The sequence below is a fragment of the Medicago sativa genome, chromosome 3 (genome assembly GCF_051527215.1).
Source record: "Medicago sativa cultivar Bolivia chromosome 3, Bolivia_mono, whole genome shotgun sequence".
NCBI lineage: Eukaryota > Viridiplantae > Streptophyta > Magnoliopsida > Fabales > Fabaceae > Medicago > Medicago sativa.
Window position 1 is genome coordinate 54756504 of NC_140751.1, and position 15409 is coordinate 54771912.

A 15409-nucleotide genomic window follows, 5' to 3' on the forward strand; every position below is an offset into this window, starting at 1 on the left:
ATTCAGAACCAATTAATGATGTAACTTTTTAACTGTGGTCCTGTACACTTGAACAAATATTAGCTAGTCCAATTTACAATTTTTAATACCTTGTTATCGTCAAAACTCTTTGAGGTTCATTGTTAAACACATTTTGTTCCAACAATCTTTACAGAAATGCAGGGTCATTTATCTTTCTTTTTGGTACATCTTCGGCCTTTAATAATGTTTGATCAGCTTTATAGATATGCAGGGTCGTATTTTAAGAGGTATGTTATTTGAACAACCATTTTTTGACAGCTTATGGGACAACTAAAGATATAATGGCTATTGATATGGAAATCAAGGTGAGCAAAAATTTATTAAAGAAACTAAAATGAGTTTGCATAAAAGGATGTCCATTAGGTTGTCTCAAAGTGATTGTCAAAATATCGCATATCTATTTTTAAATGATTTTTGTACATGGTGAACTTGCTCAAAAAATTCCAAACTGGTTCAAAAACATATCAAAATTATGCATTAACAGATTTATGAAAATGAAATCACAGGAAAGATAAATTCAGAATACGCGAGTGAATGCCAATCTTTTTTTCTTTTTGATCGGTAGGGGTCGAGCCAACTCTACTTCTCGAGCTGGATAGTGTTCTGCTGACAAATTTGTTACTTTTTGGTGTTAGTCACACATTCTTCACTTGATGGAATAAAATTCCTATTATATTTTCTTTATAGGTTTTGGCATTTGATCATACATGTTTCTGTTTCTGTTTCTTTTTTTTTTTTTAATGTATTTTTCAGATTTATGAAAAAAAGTGAAGTGTACATGACGACTTCATACATGTTTACCAAGTAATCAAAAGTTTATTCATTATTTTGATTGTCTGGCACCAGTCATTCATTATTCAGTAATCAAAAGGCACTTCTTATGTTTAAGTTATTTTTGTATCATGGTCTGGCATTGCATCAGTTTGTGACTGCCTAAATATATTTGATAACAATATTATTTACTGATTAAGAAGAGTATATAATGTAATCATGTAGTATTAGTTGCTAAGAGTAAAAGATCTGAATTGGTTGAAGGTTATATTAAGTTTAGATATCAGAATTCTCAATCTGGCCTGCATGCATCTCAAACTTAAGGGAGAGATAGACACAAGATCGATTAAACTAATTGTTTTAATTTTTTCTCTCAAAATTTAATGTTTACATTCTTTTGAAATAGTATGTGACTTATTTCTTTCTTCATAATAGAAGTTAACACACTTTACAAATTCCCATTTATTGGATACAAGGCAACTGCTTTATTCCTTTATTCATGATAGAAATTTCCTTATTCCCTTGTTACTTCAAGTTTACGGATTCCTATTTACTGGATTGAAGGCAATTAATGCCTTATTACTTTATTCATAATAGAATTACGCAAAATAAGTTTCAAGAAAAAACAAACTGTGTATTCTTCAATTCATATAGAGAAACATCAATAATCAGAGCTTGACTCATGGCGGAAATGGCGGTGTCTTTAGTTGTTGACCAACTACTTCCACTGTTAAGGGAAGAAGCCAAGCTGTTGAGAGGCGTTCACAAGGAGTTCGCAGAAATTAAAGATGAACTGGAAAGCATTCAAGCTTTCCTGAAGGACGCTGATAAAAGAGCTGCAGGAGCTGAAGGAGACAACACCAATGAAGGAGTCAAAATATGGGTGAAGCAACTTAGGGAAGCAGCTTTTCGCATAGAAGATATCATTGATGAATATTTGATCCTGGCAGCACAACAACCTCGAGATCATGGATGTATAGCTTTACTTCATAAACTCAAAACTATGATCCCTCGTGTCGAACAGCATCTGAGATTCAAGATGTTAAGTCATCTGTTCGTGAGATCACAGAAAGAAGTGAAAGATATGGCTTCCAACGTTCGTTTGAACAAGGAATAAGCAATTCTAGAGGAAGAAGGAATGTCAAATGGCACGACCCTCGAGTGGCTGCTCTTTACGTCAAGGAAGCTGAGGTTGTGGGATTTGAAGCGCCAAGAAAAAGATTGATTGATTGGATGGTACAAGGAAGGGAAGAGCGCACTGTGATGTCTGTGGTAGGAATGGGAGGGCAAGGAAAAACAACTCTAGCCAAGAAAGTTTTTGACAGCAAGGATATCATTGGACATTTTCATTTCCGAGTATGGATCACAGTGTCTCAATCATATGATGTTGAAGGGTTGTTGAGGGACATGTTGCTAAAAATTTACAAACAAATAGGAGACAATCCTACTCAGAACTTTTATCAAATGGATCGAGGATCATTGACTGCTGAAGTGAGAAAATGCTTGCAGAAAAAGAGGTATGTTGTCGTGTTTGATGATGTTTGGAATGTACATTTTTGGGATGATATTGAATTTGCTGCAATTGATAGTAAAAATGGAAGTAAGATATTTATAACAACAAGGAACATGGATGTTGTGGTGTCTTGTAAAAAATCTTCTTTCATTGAAATGTGTTAGGAAACATGGCATCCATTGATGAAGGAGAGAAAAGCTTATAGAATTGTTCTATTGATAGTGAAATGCAATATTACAAATGATAAAGTTAACCCACTTATGGGGAGGTTAAACCTATATATACTAATAGAACTAGTACTCCTTGTAACTAAACTATGTATCTCTGATAGTCCCCCACAAGTTGGAAGGTGTTCAAAAAACACATCCAACTTGAAATGAGAAAATACAAGGAAAGATGCCGGAAATACATCGGCTAAGAAAAAATATCAAACAAGTGCTCATCCAACAAGAAGCAACCACAACTCAAGGTTGAACCAATTGAAGGAAGGAGCATCAAAGCAACGCTTAACCACCATCCGGTAGAAGCCAATATCAACAAAGCCAATTAAGGCACAACGCTTAACCATCAAGAGTGTTCAATCACTCAAGATAGAAGCACAAGAAGAAAAGAAGTGCAAGGAAGAGCCATAGTCTACAATGGAAGGAGGTCATATACAAGACCAAGGTTCCAAAGATAAAAGTGGTGCCCTCCAATGCCGAGCCGAGACAAGAAAAACCAAATGCAAGGAAGGGCCATAGTCAACAATGGAAGGAGGTCATATACAAGACCAAGGTTCCAAAGATAAAAAGTGATGCCCTCCTATGCCGAGCCGAGACAAAAAAAAAATCAAATGCAAGCCAATAGAGATGCATAGCCATGTGATGTGTCTTCAAACCATAGAAAACAAAACCATGTTGATGCATTCAAACCATAGGCCAAAAACCAATGCTTCCAATAATGAAGCCAAACCAAACAACGATCCAGGACAAAGAAACCGAGGGAAGATAATCAATCCAAGAATCTTCCAACAATCCAAAACTGAGCCAGAAAGATAAACCTCACCAAACAAAACTACTGCACCATTCTCTGTGCAAGTAGCACAACAAAACTCACAAACAGCAGCACAATTACATAGGGATCAGATATACCAGAAACCCCTGCCAAACACAGTAGAAACGCAAGGCACAAAGATAGAATACACTCAAGGAACCAGAAGGCCCACTGCTACTGTCATGTGAGTGAGACTGCCATATACCAAAAGCCAACAAACCTGAACAAATGTAGGAAGCCGCAACCCAAGTATACCCCAGCCTCAATCACCTTCTTCAACCACTTATTGACAAAGGGCTGCTTGTAAAACCTTCTGCCACTGCTTATTGACATATGATCCAGAAACAATAGCAATCATGAAAGAAAGATTAAAAGAATAAATCCACAAAATGACAATCTTCAAGACAACTCTTCTTTAGTGGATGTAAGAGCAATGCATTATGCCTTTTTCAAATAACCAGCGAAGGAAGCATCATACAAATCTTCTTTATACATTCACCACAAATCAATCACCACGCTTTGCAAAACATAATCAATTTAATCAACACAGAATTCCAAAGTACCATTCCATGATCAAGCTTCCAAAAGGTCAAACAATATTCCAAACTCCAAGAATGTATCAATTGGAACAAATATTATGAGATATCATACCAAAACATATAGATTGCAGCAGAGGAGTGTCTTAAACAGCTGCAAAATCCCTCAACGTATGAATCCAAGCTTGAACAAACACAATAGCATTATGGCTTTATACAGCAGAAGTTCGTCACCTTTGGAAGCAATAACCGATGCTCAATCCCACAATGTCATTAGTACCAAGAACCATTGCTATCAAACTGAACAAACAGAGGCTTAAACTGAAATCCATCCATTTAATAGCCTTCACATACCAGAATCCCAAACATGAGTAAAACAAAGCAATATTCAGCGAAAACTTTTAGCAAACACCTTGTGTGCACAATAGGTACAAACTGCAATTACAATACAACACGTATCTAAAAACAGAGTTTCTCAAAGAATCAATGGGAAACCACAACTCTGACTTGAAAATTAGGATCGATCCAGAGCTAAGGAACTTCAATCGCAAATGAAATTGAATCACAAACTGATCAAAGGAGGAAAACGAGAGCATGAACCAAGGAAAAAAAACGAACACGAAAATCTAATAATTGGGAAAAAGGATAACATCAGAATCGAAAACGCAAGAATCGTACAGATGCGAACAAGAATTTTGAAACAGAATCACGAAATGGAATTACACAAGATAATCGAAGAACAAAAGATGAAAAACAGTGTGAGAAGAAACGAAATCGATCGGAAACGAATCAAGAAAAAAAGAAACTGAATCGAAGAAACTGAATCGAAGAAATGAAATCCTGAAATCGGAAATGTATAAGAAAAGGAACAAGAAAAGGAAAATGAAACTAGTTTTCTCGGGAAAATGAAGACAGAGAAAGAAAAGGAAAAAAATGGAATAAGAAAGAAATTGAAAGTGAGAAAATTGAATTTTCTCCAGAAAATGCAGCGGAAAATCCTTCAAGGTGGATACCAATCTTGCTCTGATACCATGTTAGGAAACATGGCATCCATTGATGAAGGAGAGAAAAGCTTATAGAATTGTTCTATTGATAGTGAAATGCAATATTACAAATGAGAAAGTTAACCCACTTATGGGGAGGTTACACCTATATATACTAATAGAACTAGTACTCCTTGTAACTAAACTATGTATCTCTAATAAAATGCTTGAGTTGCAACCTTTAACTCATGAAAAACTTTGGTATTGTTCAATAAGAAGGCATTCCAATTTGACTATGATGGGCGTTGTCCAAAAGAGCTCATTGGTATAGCTAATGAAATTGTTAAAAAATGCAATGGTTTACCGCTAGCAATTGTTGCCATCGGTGGACTTTTATCTACAAGAGAGAAAAATGTGTTTGAGTGGCAGAGATTTAGAGAAAATCTAAATTTAGAGCTAAAGACAGATTCACATCTAATTGGGATAAAAGAAATTTTAGGTTTAAGTTATGATGATTTGCCTTACTATCTCAAGTCATGTTTGTTGTATTTTGGAGTATACCCAGAAGATTTTGAAGTTAAATCAAAGAGAGTGATTCAACAATGGATAGCTGAAGGGTTTGCAATGGAGGAAAAGGGGAAGACTTTGAAAGAAGTGGCAGAGGGATATCTCACAGAGTTGATCCATAGAAGCCTGATTCAAGTATCTTCACTTAGAATTGATGGCAAAGCTAAAGGATGTCGTGTTCATGATCTAATACACAATATGATCCTTGAAAAAAATGAGGTTTTAATTTTTGCAAGCATATTAGTTATGATGGGCAAAGATCCTTTAGTGGAATAGTTCGGCGCCTATCAATAATAACAACCATTGACGATGTTTTCAGGGAGTGTGATGATAAATCTCATGTACGGTCCATATTTTGTTTTGGAAGTAAACAAATATCCTCGTCCTTTTATAGAGGAATCCCCACAAGGTACCAGTTTAAACAAATATCCTCGACCTTTTATAGAGGAATCCCCACAAAGTACAGGTTACTGAAGGTTCTTGATTTTGAAGATTTTGGTATGAATAATATTCCTAAGAATTTGGGAAATTTCACCCACTTGAAGTATTTAAGCATCTTGATGTCAATTTATGAAGTTGAAGTCCCAAAATCCATTGGCATGCTCCAGAACCTAAAGACCTTGGTTCTAAGTGGTCCATATGATATTGGGTTGCCAAAGGAGATTAGCAAGCTGAAAAAGCTAAGACATCTTATTGGCAATTTTATGTCTTTGATTCAATTAAAGGATGGTATTGGAGAGATGAAGTCCCTACAAACTCTGCGTGATGTTTCTTTAGATTTGGATGGAGCATCAGGAGAGCTGAAACTGATAAGGTATTTGTGGTTGCTGGATGTTCATGAGGAAGATGGAAGCATTTTATCTTCTTCAATCAATGAAATGCAACACTTGCAGAAACTAAATGTTCATTCAACTTTTATAGATGATAACTTCATTTGTTTGAATTTGATTTCACCACCAACTATGCTTCAAAAACTTATACTACAAGGGCAATTAAAGGAGTTTCCAGAGTGGATGTTAGATCTTCAAAATCTTACTCAGTTGGCGTTGGTGTGCCCCTATTCAGTTAAAGATCCATTACAATCACTAAAAAGTTTGCAACACTTGTTGCGCTTGTTCTTGGACCTTAGTAAGTATAAAGGTTTACATTTGCATTTTCAAGATGGATGGTTTCAGAAATTAAAGGAAGTGGGATTTAGTGATAGCATTGAATTGAGAGAAATTATTATCGACAAAGGATCAATGCCTTCTTTGAAAATTCTTGATTTGACGAACCTTCCAAATCTGAAGAATATACCCACTGGCATCCAACACTTGGAGAAACTTGAAGATCTCTCTATTTCGGGTGTGGATGATGAATTTGGGGAGTGCAGTTCTACTGAGGATTGGAATTGGATCATGGAGCATGTGCCCCTTGTACAGATTTATTCTAAAGATCGCAGAGAAATTAAAAACTCAAGGAGTTAGAAATAACGCTTTATCATACTCCAGGTGTGCTTTGTCTTCCTATAACTTATTTTTTCGTACTAATATTTATTATTTTCCATATGCATGAGAATTTTTACTTTTCAGTCATCAAAATACAAGCTTTATTATGAGGTCCTGTTATGGATCTGCTAAGGCAATTTTTCTACAATCCTTTGGTATCAAAGATTCTGAATTTTGCAGTGATTTAATAGGTGATGGATTTCAACTTCGAGTGCAATGGAAATTCAGATTCTCTTCTCTACAGGGACTTTTTACTGCATCAGCTAAGGATTTATGTTACTCAATAAATAAATAAAATGTGTGATTGTTCTTTGACATAAAATGTCTGATCGTTCTTTAACATTGGTGTATGAAATATCTATATTGTTACTTTTGATTTGATATTTGAGTTGTTTGTAATTGTAATTGTTGCTTTTAAGAATTGTGAGACCTTATTTTTCTGTTGATTCCCTTTCTATGTTGGTGTAATAATAATGAAGTTTAATGTATTTTTCTGCCTCGACTTGTCGCTCTTTTGTTGAACTGATACTAGACTATAATGTAAGTTTTATACATGTATCTAATGTGGATACACATTAGGCTATACAAAAGGATTTAGAAGAAATCACATAATAGACGAGGATTTAGTGTTAAAGAAATTTAACCTAGTGTTCACAATCATGAAGTTTAATTTTATATATTGTAGTTTCATTTGTAGATGAATTGGTTTTAAAACTTCTGTCCTGATTCTGTACATACTGATTTTAAAGAATTTAATGTCATTTTACCATGATAACATTTCACGTCAAGAAATGAATTATTAACATGAATTTAAGAAAATAAATCATGTTAAATCACGTTCATTCATAAACTCAAACTTGCATTGAGAATGGATTGAACCTTGTTCTAGTTGCCTGAAATCCAAAAACCCAGAATCAGGAACATAGAAAGGGTGAGAAAATTCTTATAGGATAAACGATATTATATACGTACTTATGCATAAGTTATTGAAATACACAAACTGTTTTCATATAAGATGCAAGTTGTTTTCATAAGCTATTTTGAACAGCTGATGGAAATAAGATGAAAACAGCTTATATGGACATGTCATATGTTTGCTTCCATACGTTCTCTTCCAATAATCAATGAAATGAGGCTTACGCAGCAATCTAATGCTTCAAGGATCTAGTACATTACATTAAGTGGTATTGATTAGTTAAAAAATTCGCTGTGATTTGGTAGGTTTTGAACTTCCACTTTAAGTGCTATGGCAAATTCTCCACAGGGACTTCTTACTACAGAACATAGGGACTTATGTTCCTCAATAACAAAAATTATGTGTTTTTTATTTGATTTGATATTTGAGTTGTTTGTAATTGTAATTGTTGCTTTCAAGAATTACTTTTCACTATTTTGGTGAAAGAAAAGTGAAGCTATATGTAATTTTGCGATTAGTTGACTATAATGTAAAATTTATAACATCTATCTAATGTGCATACATAATAGGCTTATATATCCTTGAAGTAGAGAAGGATTAATAAAACAATTTGTTGAAGCTGGTGGGAAGTTCTCTCTCTGAGTCAAATCAATAGTTATAAAACGATGTATTTTTATATGGTATCAAATAAGTTGTCAGTCTTTAGATGTTCAAATTACATTTCTCTTCCAACAAATAGTTTTCTAATCAACAATACGCTATTTGGGACAAAGTGCTGCTATAACAACGTTTTAACACCGTAAAGTAGCAGAATTTGAACATGCGGGATTTGAACAAACCACTATTTTTCACGATCCTCATTTGACAACTTTGATTTTGAGTTTATGAGCATAATCATTGAATTGACAAAAAATATCTTTCTGTAACACAACTTTTTCTAAAAAATTTAAAGAGGATTCACACTACTCATCATTGGTATCACCTCTATCATTGTCAATTTGCTTGCTTCTAGATTTTGTGGTAATTAAATTGCCTTGCTGAATAGCATCTGCATATGTCATATGTGTATCATCCAATGTTTCTGATGCATGATACATAGAATGGTTTAAATTTAACATCATAGAGTCTTCATAGCTTTATATAGAGATGTGTTGGACAATAGACTGTGAATATTAACAGGTTATCTTTTGTTGTTTGGCTGAGGCCAAAATTTTGTGATTTGGTGTTACATCAAGTGGTATTGGTTGGCGACATTAACCACTGTTACTTCAGTGATGCAGCTTAATTCATTTAAGACTAACTCACTAAATTAGAAAGGTACGAAGTACAAACTACAGTTTTTTTTTTTTCCTTTCAATTTCATAACAATCAAATATTGTGGCTAGTTCATAGACCAAAAATTATTAATGATGTATTCTTAAGCTTTTCCAAAATTTATAGAATTCTACTAAAGCAAACGTTCATTCTTATAGTTTTTAATGTGATTATTTGAAGTTAAAGTTTTCAGCTCTACAATTTTATATGTCTAAACATTTCAGATGCTTTGTGGTTTCTCTCTAAAGTTGAGTTGAAGATGGCCATTTATGATGTTAAATTATTATTATTTAGGTCACTTTAAGTAGATGAATTTTTTATGGCTTAAATATGCAAATTGTCCCTGTAAATAGGGGTCACTTGAGTTTTGGTCCATGTATTTGTTAATCTTTTCAAATAGCCCGTTCAATTACTAATCACTTGAGTTTTGATCCCTGATCCCATAATCTCGCTAATGTGGCTGTGTTTAGTTAACATGTCTACTGTTGACAGGGATATGAGCATGCTGACTCATATTTTTGGTCAAGAATAGACCAAAATGCCCTTTATTAAACTTAGAAGGGAAATGACCAAAATGTCATCTTCTTCTTCCGTTCCCTAACGACGAACCCCCGCCAATGGCGGCCGCAACACCGCCATCACCACAGATGGAACCCCCATTTCTAAATTTAGAATTAGTTAGGAGTTAGGACATACCTTTTTCTTCCCCTTCGTGATCGTTATCCAAAGTTTTCATTATTTCATTATCCTTAATCAACAAACCCCCTAACGATAAGTTATGGCGAGAGGCAAGAGATGACACTCACACTTTATTTTGGTGGGATCCTTGGCTGTAGGGAGGGGTTTCGAAAGATAGATTTATTCGCCTTTTTTTTTATCTTGGTGATAACAAATTGGGGTCTATGGAGGACATATTTTCTTTAGGTTGGAGGGAGGGTGGTCAGGCTTGGAAATGGATGAGGAGGTTATTAGTACGCGATGAAGAACAGGTGAGTGAGTGTTGTGCGCTATTACATCCTATTATTTTGCAGGTTGGTGCGAGCGACATGTGGATTTGACAACTTCATGAATCTTCAAAATACAATGTTACTAGTGTTTACAATTATTTGACATCAAGGGATCAACCTATCAACAACAACCACACAAAACTCGTTTGTCATAAGGAGGTTCCTCTAAAAGTCTATATTTTCGCTTGTCGTTTATTATGCAATCACTTACCAATTGACTCTTTTGGTAAAATTTAGTTAGATATCTACAATTGGCTGGGTTTGATTTTAGTCAAGCCAACTCATGTTAAAGACCATTAACTTCAATTTGGATCATTGGATGGCTTATCAAAAAATATTTTCTTCGTTTTTTAATTTGATTTGGCTCTCTTGTGTTTGGATTGTTTTGCGACACAAGAATGCCCGAGTTTTTCAACAAAAGGGGGATTCTTTACATCATTTTCTTGATAAAGTTAAGTCACAATCCTTTTTGTGGCTAAAGACAAATCATCCTAACATTGCTTTTAAATACTATATGTGGTGGCTTTAACCCCCTTTTGTGCCTGGGAGTTATTATTTAGTTTTATTTTACTCACTTAGTTCTTTTGTAGCACTTCTTATGTGGAAAAGACTAACTTACTTAGTTAATATATTTCATTTTTCATTCTTAAACGTTTTGTAAAATTCATATTTCTTTATTTTTATTTTTTTTTTGTTACAATTCCTTTATTTGTTTATATAAATTATATATCTCATTGTTTCTACTTTTTTTTAGCAATCATTTGTTATTGTTATTATTATTATTAAATAGAAGCTTCATTTATCCTTTTCTCGTAATTCACATGAAATTAACTGTCATATCCACATTAAATATTGAAAGAAAATAAGAGAAATTTAGAAAAGTAGACTAACAAATATTATATAAAAAAAATAAGGGTAAAAATTTGGCAAAAACTGAGAGTAACTTGAGTCTATGATATCATAAAAACCAATCTCTATCTCTATCTATCTATCTATCTATCTATATATCTTATCTTATCTTTGAATTTGAAACTTGCTTCATTCTAATGCTTGGATTGTGCCTATGTGGCATATCTATAGAAACTCCTCATTCTCTATTAAAATCTTGCCACCTTCTCTAAAAAACTATTATCTCAAACTTATTATTTATCCACCACAAAATCAATTTAATGCTTAATTCTAAAAAGGCCGTTGTTGTACCAAAAAAAAAAAAAATGGCCGTCGCTATTCTTTGTGTATGTGGCTGATTTAAATGCCATAAATTTAACAATTCTAACACATATATGTTATATATTCCAAGAGTCATTACTTTTTAGTCTAACAAAAATTGTTACCAATGGGATTCATTATATATTGTGTTTTGTACATAAGAATCACGCTAACCAATCTTCTACCTGCAACATGTGTTTGACAATCTTCTACTATGTATTGACTGTCTCCCTAATATAACTAGAAGAAGTAAAAGGTATGTAGTTTTGGAGGATTGCTATTAATTTAATTGATTTTTTATATAATAATGTTTTCTCTATAAGAATATTGAATTCTTTCTTAGGGATCTTTGCTGCAACCTAAAAGAATAAAAGGTAAACTTTTAAATTTTCTAATTATTCATCTATTGTATGAATTCATTGTATATGTTGTCATATAAGTTGATGTGGTGAGCAAGTTGGAGTTGAAATTATATGTAGAATCATGCCATTGTATGAATAGAAAAAAGAGAGAGTTTGCAGAATTGAAATTATTGAAATTTCATAGGTTCAAAGATGGCTATATTAGCTTCGTAACATTTGGGATCAGCACGTTAAATTATAAAACGTATTTTAGTTAGTTTTGTTTGTTATCTAACTGATGACATTTTTTTAGGAATTATGATTAACATTTGTAAATAAAAATCTTTTTTGTTTGATTACGAGATATTGGAGAAGGTTGTATGTTATATGAAATTTCATCTCAAGCTCAGATAAATTGATGTTTTCTTGAATTTCATAAGTTACGTTGATTTATATTTTGAGAAATTTAGTTTGGTAAAGTTTGCCATTTTTTTAAGACAGTCATATTTCTCGTTAAGCCATGTATACTTCTATCTATCTATCTATCTATCTATATCTATATATATCCTTGAAATCTAAATTTGGGTTATTTATAGACAAACATTGTGTCTATGTGACACCTCTAAAAACACTTCTCATCAACTAAATTTGATTCATTCTTAAAAGATTATTATGTCTATGTGACACCTTTAAAAACATTTATCATACTCTTTTATAACTTTCCACTCTGTATTATCTTCATTAAAAGTATAGAATGTCACTTTTTAATTCTTACTCACTCATTTTCTATCGGTTGCAAATTGTCCTTCAATATCTTGAATTCATGCATATGATGACGAGTGATGAATACATATTACAGTGTAAAGGCCATTTTTAAAATCCATCGGTCACTTTCTTTTATTGCTTGATACTATTTTCAACTTTTACTCATAAAAGATATTACATTCAGTAGCTACCGAAGTAATATGTCTTTATACATGTTATATATAAAAAAATATGTCTCTATATAATTTCCCCACTAAACTTGAATAGTAATAATTATTATTAAGTTATAAGTTATAAAAACTTCTCACTTCTCACCCTTTTGTGTTTTATAACTATTTTAATTTCATATCTCCTTGAAAATTTTAATGCAAACAAGAAAAAAAAAACAACCAAAATTGAAGAGATGTACATCGGTTACATATATCATTCACCTTCTATATATCAACTACCATTTTAGTCTCTCAAAAAAAAAAAAAACTACCATTTTATGCCTTGAATGCATTTAAAATTATTGTGTGCTTATATATATTGATTCATTCCAAGTAGTTTTTTGTGGTGGTTGTTGATATATAGTCAATCCCTTACTATAAGTCAATGATTAAGGAATTTGCATATGAGATAATTGTATTTTATAGGTGTATATAAATTGTAATTGTTTGATTGCACTATTATGATATCTTATTACTTTTTTTTTTGACAAAGTATGATATCTTACTATAATTTGTTTCTATATCTTTTTAAAGAATATTAAACCTATAATAGAAATCACTATCACTCTTTTTTTTTTTTTTGTGTTCGTAATATACAATAAGTTATATTGTTAATTAAACTGAAATAAAGATAGTAGTTAAAATTATTTATAATATTGATAAAACTTAATGAAAAATATTTTATTAAGTATAATTTTTCTATAGATATTTATACCATAAAATATATCGCCCCTCGATGACAAAAAAAATTTAAAAAGTATAGATAAGTGGAAAAATGTCATGAGTTTTTGCATAACTTTTTTGTTTGTACCTTTTATGGATGGGCCTTTGTTTGGTTTTGTTTTATTTTAAAATGGATAAAAAATATGATTTATTTGTTTATGTTATATATCATTTGGATTGAAGGAAAAATGAACGAGATTGGAGTTGAAGTCAATGGTACTGAATTTGGGAAAGTTCAAAATGTCGATGTTCATTACTGGAAGTATAATGTTACTGCTTCTATTTGGGATGGAAACAATGTTTTGGTTAGTGGCATTTACGAAGCATTTTTTGTTGTTTTCATGTTGTGAAGTTGTTGTTGATTAATTATAATTTGTATGATTTCTTGACAAATCTATTGTAGCATTTTCCTCGACGTGTTGCTAAGAATGGTTTGTATATTGATCAATCTAAAATTATCCTTTTTGATGAAGAAACCGGTAAATCTTATGACTGTGAGTGTGATGTTCACATTGCGGCAAGAAGCATGCATCAGAAATACATAGGGAGAGGATGGTACGACTTTGTTCTTGAAAAGGGACTAAAAGTTGGTGACGTTATTTTGTTCACGCTCAATAATCCTCCTAATAGGATGTATGCTACCGTCCTTAACTGGGACTTATTCTATGATTGAATGTGGTGGCTCAAAGTTGTTTGTATGATTGTCTATTTTTAATGTAATATTTAAGTTATGGAAGGTTTGGCCAAAAAATGATTGTCCTATTTATTGAAGTTAAATTTTAATTGTTGTATGTTAAATTTGGTTAATGGATGGAGTAATGAATTGAAGTTTATGTTGTAACCAAAAAAATTGAAGTTTATGTTAAACTATATACGTTGAATGTATGATTTACATTTTCTAATATAATTCATCAATATTTTGTCTGACTCTTTTGGGGATATTATTGCAATTTCATGACATTATTAAGATCACATGTCACATCATTTAACAATTCTATATCGCGGACTTTAATCCAATAATCTGAAGGGGCCAAATTGAATGATTTTAAAATTAAGGGACTAAAACTAAATGTAAATAAAGGACTAAATCTACAATTAAACCTAAATATTTTAACTGAAATTTTGTTGAGTACCTTATGTTAAGCTACTCTTCAAATTCTAAAATTAGCTTTATAGTGTATTATAACTAAATGTCACGATAATTCATTAAGAAAATGACTTCAACAATATTTTCATAAATTAACCAAAATATAATAATAGTATGTTTAATTATACCAATCATCTCTAAATATATTTCATTAAGAAAATGTCTTCTACTATTTAGGGACATAATTAGGGAACATAAAAGAAAAGTTATTGCCACAAAAATTAAATTTTCAATGAATATGAGAGAACTTAAGTAAGATATAAAAGATTAAAAGTGAAAAGTTGATGCATAATTTACAAGAACATAATTAAAAGATGAAAAAAAAAAAACAACTAAAGATTAAACCATATGATAACCCAGGCTTATTTCAAGAACATAATCAAAAGATGAAAAAAGACAAAACATCTTAAAAGCAATAATGACAACAAGCATGAACGTCTATATATATGATGAAAAAGAATAAGAGATATCAAAGTAAAAATCAAAGCAACTTATTATTGCACCATTGTGATCTCCAAAAAGAAATGTTCTTATACTATTGCACTATTAGATAAAATATAATTTAGTGTCTTCAAACTTAGAAACTATTATAGGATCTGCCACATTTTGTATTAATTGTTCTTAAAATATTTACACAAATCTACCATATGAATCAATACAAATTCTCTTATCTTTTAACAACACTCAAATTTTCATTAAAAAAAACACTCCTAGTTTAATATAAATTAATATTAATATAATCATATCAACTAAAAAATTTATCAATCATTGAATTGTATGTGATTATACTTATGACAATTTTTATTTTCTCAATTATAACATATTGTAAGTGTTATAATCAAACCCGTGCAACGCACGGGTCGAATAC

At 31.9% G+C, this 15409-nt stretch overlaps 1 long non-coding RNA gene and 1 pseudogene across 1 annotated transcript; both read left to right on the forward strand.

Moving 5' to 3' along the window:
- The first annotated feature begins 224 nt into the window (after positions 1-224).
- LOC146938422 (putative disease resistance RPP13-like protein 3) lies at positions 225-6889 on the forward strand (annotated as a pseudogene).
- A 4385-nt stretch (positions 6890-11274) lies between these two features.
- On the forward strand, positions 11275-13870 carry LOC146938423 (uncharacterized). Its single transcript, XR_015031274.1, has 2 exons — positions 11275-11612; positions 11700-13870. It is a non-coding gene; the product is annotated as an uncharacterized LOC146938423 (long non-coding RNA).
- The last annotated feature ends 1539 nt before the right edge of the window (positions 13871-15409 follow it).